The sequence below is a fragment of the Salvelinus sp. IW2-2015 genome, linkage group LG7, assembly GCF_002910315.2.
Source record: "Salvelinus sp. IW2-2015 linkage group LG7, ASM291031v2, whole genome shotgun sequence".
Lineage (NCBI taxonomy): Eukaryota > Metazoa > Chordata > Actinopteri > Salmoniformes > Salmonidae > Salvelinus > Salvelinus sp. IW2-2015.
This window is the reverse complement of record NC_036847.1, coordinates 28,483,291-28,491,846: the sequence shown is the minus strand read 5'-3', so window position 1 is coordinate 28,491,846 and position 8,556 is coordinate 28,483,291. Positions and strand designations below refer to the sequence as shown.

Sequence of the window (8,556 nt, the reverse complement as noted above, 5' to 3'; positions counted from 1 at the left end):
TTGTCCTGCACCTTAGCAACCAGTGTGTACTCCGGATGCAAGCTGAAGCTACCAAGCAGCACACATACATCTAAACTCTTATCTGCAGAGAGAGGAAGGAGAGCCAGAGTAGATGTAGCGCCAGGTCTGGGAAGGAGAGATCGTAGATTACATCTCCCCCAACACACACACACACACACACACATACAGACTTTGTGCTTCTGTGTTTGCCTCTACCCGGTCCCTAGATTCATATGGTTGCTGATCTTTAGACCTCGACAAGACGGAGCTGCTCTTCCTCCCGGGGAAGGCCTGCCCGCTCCAAGACCTATCCATCACGGTTGACAACTCCACAGCGTTACCCTCCCAGAGTTCAAAGAACCTTGGCATGACGCTGGACAACACCCTGTCATTCTCTTTAAACATCAAAGTAGTGACTCACTCCAACAGGTTCATGCTCTACAACATCCGCAGAGTACGACCTTTCCTCCAAGCGCGCGCAGGTCCTAATCCATGCACTTGGCATCTCCCGTCTGGACTACTGCAACTCTCTGTTGGCTGGGCTCCCCGCTTGTGCAATCAAACCCATGCAATTTATCCAATATGACATTGCCTTCCGGTGTGCCCTTGAGCAAGGCACTTAAGCCCCCACAACAACTGCTCCACGGGCGCCCAGTGTGGCAGACCGCACTACAACCTCTCCAACCTGTATTTTCATCTTGTGTCTTTTGGAGGGGTTGGGATTAAGCAGAAAAACACATTTGCTTTTCGTGAACTAACACTCGCACACTCACACCAACACTCACACTAACACTAACACTCGCACTAACACTCACACTAACACTAACACTCGCACTAACACTAACACTAATATCTCGAAGTGCTGTACAGAAACCCAGCCTAAAACCCAAAACAGCAAGCAATGCAGGTGTAGAAGCACGGTGGCCTGGAAAAACTCCCTAGAAAGGCCAAAACCTAGGAAGAAACCTAGAGAGTAACCAGGCTATGAGGGGTGGCCAGTCCTCTTCTGGCTGTGCCGGGTGGAGATTATAACAGAACATGGCCAAGATGTTCAAATGTTCATAAATGACCAGCATGGTCAAATAATAATAATCACAGAAGTTATCGAGGGTGTAGCAAGTCAGCACCTCAGGAGTAAATGTCAGTTGGCTTTTCATAGCCGATCATTAAGAGTATCTCTACCGCTCCTGCKGTCTCTAGAGAGTTGAAAAACAGCAGGTCTGGGACAGGTAGCACGTCCGGTGGACAGGTCAGGGTTCCATAGCCGCAGGCAGAACAGTTGAAACTGGAACAGCAGCAAGGCCAGGTGGAATGTGGAGAGCAAGGAGTCATCATGCCGGTAGTCCTGACGCATGGTCCTAGGGCTCAGGTCCCCCGAGAGAGAGAAAGAAAGAGAGAAGGAGAGAATTAGAGAGAGCATACTTAAATTCACACAGGACACCGGATAAAACTGACCCTAGCCCCCCGACACATAAACTACTGCAGCATAAATACTGGAGGCTGAGACAGGAGGGGTCAGGAGACACTGTGGCCCCATCCGATGATACCCCCGGACAGGGCCCAAAACAGGAAGATTAACCCACCCCACTTTGCCAAAGCACAGCCCCCGCACCACTAGAGGGATATCTTTCAACCACCACTTACAATCCTGAGACAAGGCCGAGTATAGCCCACAAAGATCTCCGCCACGGCACAAACCAAGGGGGGCTCCAACCCAGAACAGGAAGATCACGTCAGTGACTCAACCCACTCAAGTGACGCACCCCTCCTAGGGACGGCATGAAAAGAGCACCAGTAAAGCCAGTGACTCAGCCCCTGTAATAGGGTTAGAGGCAGAGAATCCAGTGGAGAGAGGGGAACGGCCAGGCAAGAGACAGCAAGGGCGGTTCGTTGCTCCAGAAGCCTTTCCGTTTATCTTCACACTCCTGGCCAAACTACACTCAATCATATGACCTACTGAAGAGATAAGTCTTCAGTAAAGACTTAAAGGTTGAGACCGAGTCTGCGTCTTCTACATGGGTAGGCAGACCATGCCATAAAATTGAGATCTATAGGAGAAAGCCCTGCCTCCAGCTGTTTGATTAGGAAATTCTTAGGGACAATTTTAGGAGGCCTGCGTCTTTGTGGACCGTAGCGTACAGTGTCGGTTGTACGGCAGGACCAACTCGGAAAGATAGGTAGGAGCAAGCCCATGTAACGCTTTGTAGGTTAACAGTAAAACTTGAATCAGCCCTTGCTTTAACAGAAGCCAGTGTAGGGAAGCTAACACTGGAGTAATATGATCAAATTTTTTGGTTCTAGTCAGGATTCTAGCACCGTATTAGCACTAACTGAAGTTATTTAGTGCTTCATCCGGTAGCGGAAAGTAAGGCATTGCCAGTAGTCTCTAACCTAGAAGTAACAAAAAGCATGGATTAATTTTTCTTTCACAGTTTTGGACAGAAAATTTCATAATTTTTGCAATATTACGTAGATGGAAAAAAGCTGTCCTTGAAACAGTCTTGATATGTTCGTCAAAGAGAGATCAGGGTCCAGAGTAACGCCGAGGTCCTTTCACAGTTTTATTTGAGACGACTTTACAACCATCAAAGATTAAATTGTCAGATTTAACAGAAGATATCTTTGTTTCTTGGGACCTAGAACAAGCATCTCTGTTTTGTCCGAGTTAGAAGTAGAACGTTTTCAAGCTCCACTTCCTTATGTCTGAAACACAGGCTTCTAGCTAGGGCAAATTTTGGGGCTTCACCATGTTTCATTGAAATGTACAGCTGTGTGTCATCCGCATAAGCAGTAAAAGTTAACATTATGTTTTCGAATGACATCCCCAAAGAGTAAAAATATATAGTGAAAACAATAGTGTTCCTAAAATGGAAACCTTGAGGAACACACGAAATGTACAGTTGATTTGTCAGAAGGACAAACCATCACAGAGACAAACTGATATCTTTCCGACAGATAAGATTAAACCAGGCCAGAACTTGTCCGTGTAGACCAATTTGGGTTTTCCAATCTCTCCAAAAGAATGTGGTGATCGATGGTATCAAAAGCAGCACTAAGGTCCAGGAGCACGAGGGACAGATGCAGAGCCTCGGTCTGACGCTATTAAAAGGTCATTTTACCACCTTCACAAGTGCAGTCTCAGTGTATGATGGGGTCTAAAACCAGACTGAAGCATTTCGTATACATTGTCTTCAGGAAGGCAGTGAGTTGCTGTGCAACAGCTTTTTCATTTTTTTTTTGAGAGGAATGGAAGATTCGATTATAGGCCGATAGTTTTTAATATTTTTCTGGGTCAATGTTTGGCTTTTTTCAAGAGAGGCTTTATTACTGCCACTTTTAGTGAGTTTTGTACACATCCGGTGGATAGAGAGCCATTTATTATGTTTCAACATAGGAGCGCCAAGCACAGGAAGCAGTTATTTCAGTAAGTTTAGTTGGAATAGGGTCCAGTATGCAGCTTGAAGGTTTGAGGCCCATGATTATTTTCATCATTGCGTCAAGAGAATATAGTACTAAAACACCTGAGTGTCTCCCTTGATCCTAGGTCCTGGCAGAGTTGTGCAGACTCAGGACAACTGAGCTTTGAAGGAATATGCAGATTTAAAGAGGAGTCCGTAATTTGCTTTCTAATGATCATGATCTTTTCCTCAAAGAAGTTCATGAATTATATTTGCTGAAGTGAAAGCCATCCTCACTTGGGGAATGCTGCTTTTTTAGTTAGCTTTGCGACAGTTATCAAAAATAAATTTGGATTGTTCTTATTATCCTCAATTAAGTTGGAAAAGTAGGATGATCCGAGCAGCAGTGAGGGCTCTTCGATACTGCACGGTATTGTTTTTCCAAAGCTAGTCGGAAGACTTCCAGTTTGGTGTGGCGCCATTTCCGTTCCAATTTTCACATTCACACTCACTCTAACACTAACACTAACACTAACACTAACACTCACACTAACACTCGTATTAACACTCACACTGACAACTTGCACTGACACTCGCACTGACAATCACACTGACACTCGCACTCACACTCAAACTAACACTCACACTTACCACTAACACTAACACTCACACTAACACTCATATAACACTAACACTCATATTAACACTAACACTCGTATTAAACACTAACACTCGTATTAACACTAACACTCGTATTAACACTTAACCACTCACACTCACACTAACACTAACATTCATATTAACACTAAACACTCACACTAACACTTGTATTAACACTGACACTCGCACTCGCACTAACATTCATATTAACACTAACACTGACACTAACACTCACACTAACACTCGTATTAACACTAACACTCGTATTAACACTAACACTTATATTAACACTCACACTCACACTAACACTCACACTATAACACTAAACACTAACATTCATATTAACACTAACACTGACACTAACACTCCACCACTAACACTCGTATTAACACTAACACTCGTATTAACACTAACACTTATATATAACACTCACACTCACACTAACACTCACACTTACACTACACTCGTATTAACACTCACACTCCACACTCACACTCACACTACACTCACACTAACACTCACACTAACACTCACACTAACACTCACATTCACACTCACATTTCACCCACTCACACTCACACTCACACTCGCATATAACACTAACACTCATATTAACACTAACACTCGTGTTAACACTCACACTAACACTAATTTCGTATTAACACTAACACTTGTATAACACTAACACTCCTATTAACACTAACCTAACACTCACACTCACACTAACACTAAATATTCGCACTCACACTAAACACTCACACCTCACACTCGTATTAACACTAATCCTCACACTAACATTAACACTAACACTCGTATTAACACTAACACTCACTCTAACACTCACTCTAACACTAACACTAACACTCGCACTGACACTCACACTCACACTCACACTTGCATTAACAACACTCGTATTAAACACTAACACTCGTATTAACCACTCACACTCACACTCACACTAACACTAATATTCGTATTAACACTAACACTCGTATTAACACTAAACAGTTGTAATTAACACTAACACTCGTATTAACACTCACACTCACACTCACACAACACAATATTCGTATTAATACTAACACTCGTATTAACACTAACACTTCGTATTAACACTAAACACTCGTGATTAACAACTAACACTCGTCATTAACACTAACACTCCCACACTAACTCACACTCACACTAACACTCACACTAACACTAACACTCAACAACACTCGTATTAACACTAACACTCGTATTAACACTAACACTTGTATTACACTAACACTCGTATTAACACTAAACTATTGTATTAACACTAACCACTCACACTCACACACCACCACCCCCCCCACACACACACACACACACACACTTAAACAACTCGATTAACACTTTAACACTCGTACTAACACTAACACTCTACTTCACACTAACACTCGTACTACACACTAACACTTGTATTAACACTAACACCCGTATTAACACTCACACTCACACTCACACTCACACTAAACACTCACACTCGTATTAACACTAACCACTCGTATTAACACTACACTTTGTATTACACTCACACTCGTATTAACACTAACACTCGTATTAACACTAACACTTGACTTTTTCCTACTGGCACAGACTTTGCTGTTAGCTACAGTACTTTATGAGGAAAAATGTTCTTACTATATGACTGAGATATGTGGTTGTCCCACGTAGCAATCTTTAGATGAATGCTCTAAATATAAGTCACTGGATAAGAGTGTCTGCTAAAGGCCTAAATGTAAATGTAAAATGTATTTCGCTTTAGATTTAATGATAAAATACATCCCCAACCTCTCGTCTGCCTATTTGGCTGTACAGTAACCTGACCGTACAGTAACTGCACGGTGGAACCATCGGTCAGGTAACCTGACCGTACAGTAACTGCACGGTGGAACCATCGGTCAGGTAACCTGACCTTACAGTAACTGCACGGTGGAACCATCGGTCAGGTAACCTGACCGTACAGTAACTGCACGGTGGAACCATCGGTCAGGTAACCTGACCGTCCGCTCTAAGGCATCTAGCAGGATTATACGTTAAGGGGTGTGTGTGTGTTGGGCGTCCACTCTGAGACATCAGGCAGGATGCTGTCTGTGTGAAGCAGCTGAGCCCAACAACATGTAACATCGTGGTGAGTAAACAGTGATTAACCAGCCCTTCAATTATCTGCTTTATCGCCTCTGTTGGCCTTTGGAGGAGGAGGGAGGTCATAATGTCTCGGTAATGACAAACAGATGCAGAGAGACTGAGGGGGACTGAGTCTGATGAGGTGGAAAGGTTAGAGGGTTCATTGTCACCAACAAAACGTCCTCCTTTTTCGGGAGCGGGAGTGAGGGGTAGCAGTCGGTCTGGTCGGCAGACCTGGGTTCAAATACTATTTGAAATAAGCTATTATTAATTGAGCTTGCCTGTTGCAATGGAACCAATAGAAAAGTACCAAAACTACAAACCCTGTTCACCAGGCAGGCTAAAACATTCAAAGTATTTGAATTAAAAAAWWWYWTTTTATTGAACTCAGTTGATCGGACCCAGTGGCCTTGGTCTTGTTCAACCCTTCCCTTCACAAGACAAGCTGAGTTTCAGTCTGCGGTCGCCGGCCGGTGAGTTCAGGACCTGAGAGTAATTAGTCTCTGTTTGCAGTGAGCCATGCCCATAGCCACAGAGAAATCAGAAAGAGCATGACATGACAGGGCAACTCCACACAGACCAGGCCTTGGGTTGTGGCTGTGGCTGGCGTTCATTACACCTCATGACTGATGTTCCTAGGTCAGACCTACACAGTCAATCCCAGCCCATTTCATCCTCTACAGGCAGGCAGTATGTGCAAATTAGTGATATACTTGTCAATACTTCCATTGGTACTGCACCTATGTATATTATGGATACTTCCCAAATGGCACACTATTCCCTATATAGTGAACTACTTTTAGCCGTAGTGGCAACCTGTATATTTTTTGCTTTGTTACAGTCCACATTACTGTAAGACCAGGCTGTTGCTCCTTGTTTTGATCAGTTCCCATACAGCAGTTATTTGTGTTGGGCTTCAAGGCTCACAGGTTATTATGGGAAGTCTAGCGGCTCCTGTCCTGTGCTAACATTAGATTGGAACCGCATGTGCATTCTTTGGAAAAAGAAATGAGGGGTTCGAATTAGACGTACTAAAATTTCTTTAATTGTTTTTTCCTCTTCATCAAGCACAATGTGTCCTACACCCACAACAAAGGTTTTGAATAATGAAGGAAGTACAGATGCCATATCTTAATTTGATCATCCTGTTGTTGCAGGAATTTTCCTGCAAAGCAGGAAATGCACATTTGTAGTGTTTTCAAGGTTTAAAAACACGTCTGAAGTTTGTAATTTCCACTTTAAAATGTCAGACTTGATTTGCCCTAACAAAAAATGTATCAACCTTTACAAAAAATACAGTAATTATAATTCACATTGCCTGCCTGTTGCTGCAGGATTATTTGCCTGTTGCTGCAGGATTATTTGCCTGTTGCTGCAGGATTATTTTCCTGCTGTGAGAATCTCACTAAATGAAGGGAACCTATACGTCTCTGTAGTGCTGATGGGCAAAACAGTGGACAGACTTATGAGGGCAATGGCCAGACCGAGATTTTGTGTCTGAAAATTACAGATTGAGCCAAAGATTTCAGTGGGAGTCATCCGTTGACTGATGATGGACAACGGAGTCAAGAAATTGTCTGTCTTTTTACGCATGCAACTCGTCCGAAAATAACTGACCTGAGTTTCACTTTTCACAGACTAAAACAGACAATTGATGAATGCATATGTTATTTAATCCGTGTTCATACGTCTCTGTGTGGCCGTAGCTTTGCTGATATGCAATTGTGCTGCGTACAATATTTGTAAAGTGCTTACCCTTCTGGCCAGGCCCAGGGCGATGTAGCACTTCTCTCCACCATACACTATCTCCAGTGCTGAGAGGCTGACAGGCCTAAGMCAGACCCACGTCCAGGATGCTCATCCCCTTCCCCCTTCCTCACGTCCTCCAGGAGCTGCGGAGATGGTCGGAGGGGAGAGAGTGAGATGGAGAGAGGAAGGTTCCTGGGTAAAACGTTCCACTGCAATAGTGAAGGTGTAAACTTGGCAGTAGAAAATCTTAACAGTATATTTGACCTCTCAGCTTCCCTATCAAATCTAAAAATCTTAAATAAAAAACCGAAGAAAATGAACAACAATGACAAATGGTTTGATGAAGAATGCAAAAATCTAAGAAATAAATTGAGAAACCTGTCCAACCAAAAACATAGAGACCCGGAAAACCTGAGTCTACGCCTTCACTATGGTGAATCACTAAAACAATACAGAAATACACTACGGAAAAAGAAGGAACAGCACGTCAGAAATCAGCTCAATGTAATTGAAGAATCCATAGACTCTAACCACTTCTGGGAAAATTGGAAAACACTAAACAAACAACAACACGAAGAATTATCTATCCAAAATG

General features: G+C 43.1%; 1 pseudogene; it reads left to right on the top strand.

Moving 5' to 3' along the window:
* Window positions 1-8,556, top strand: part of LOC111966098 (melanocyte protein PMEL-like) — a 34,226-nt pseudogene that overhangs the window by 4,272 nt on the left and 21,398 nt on the right.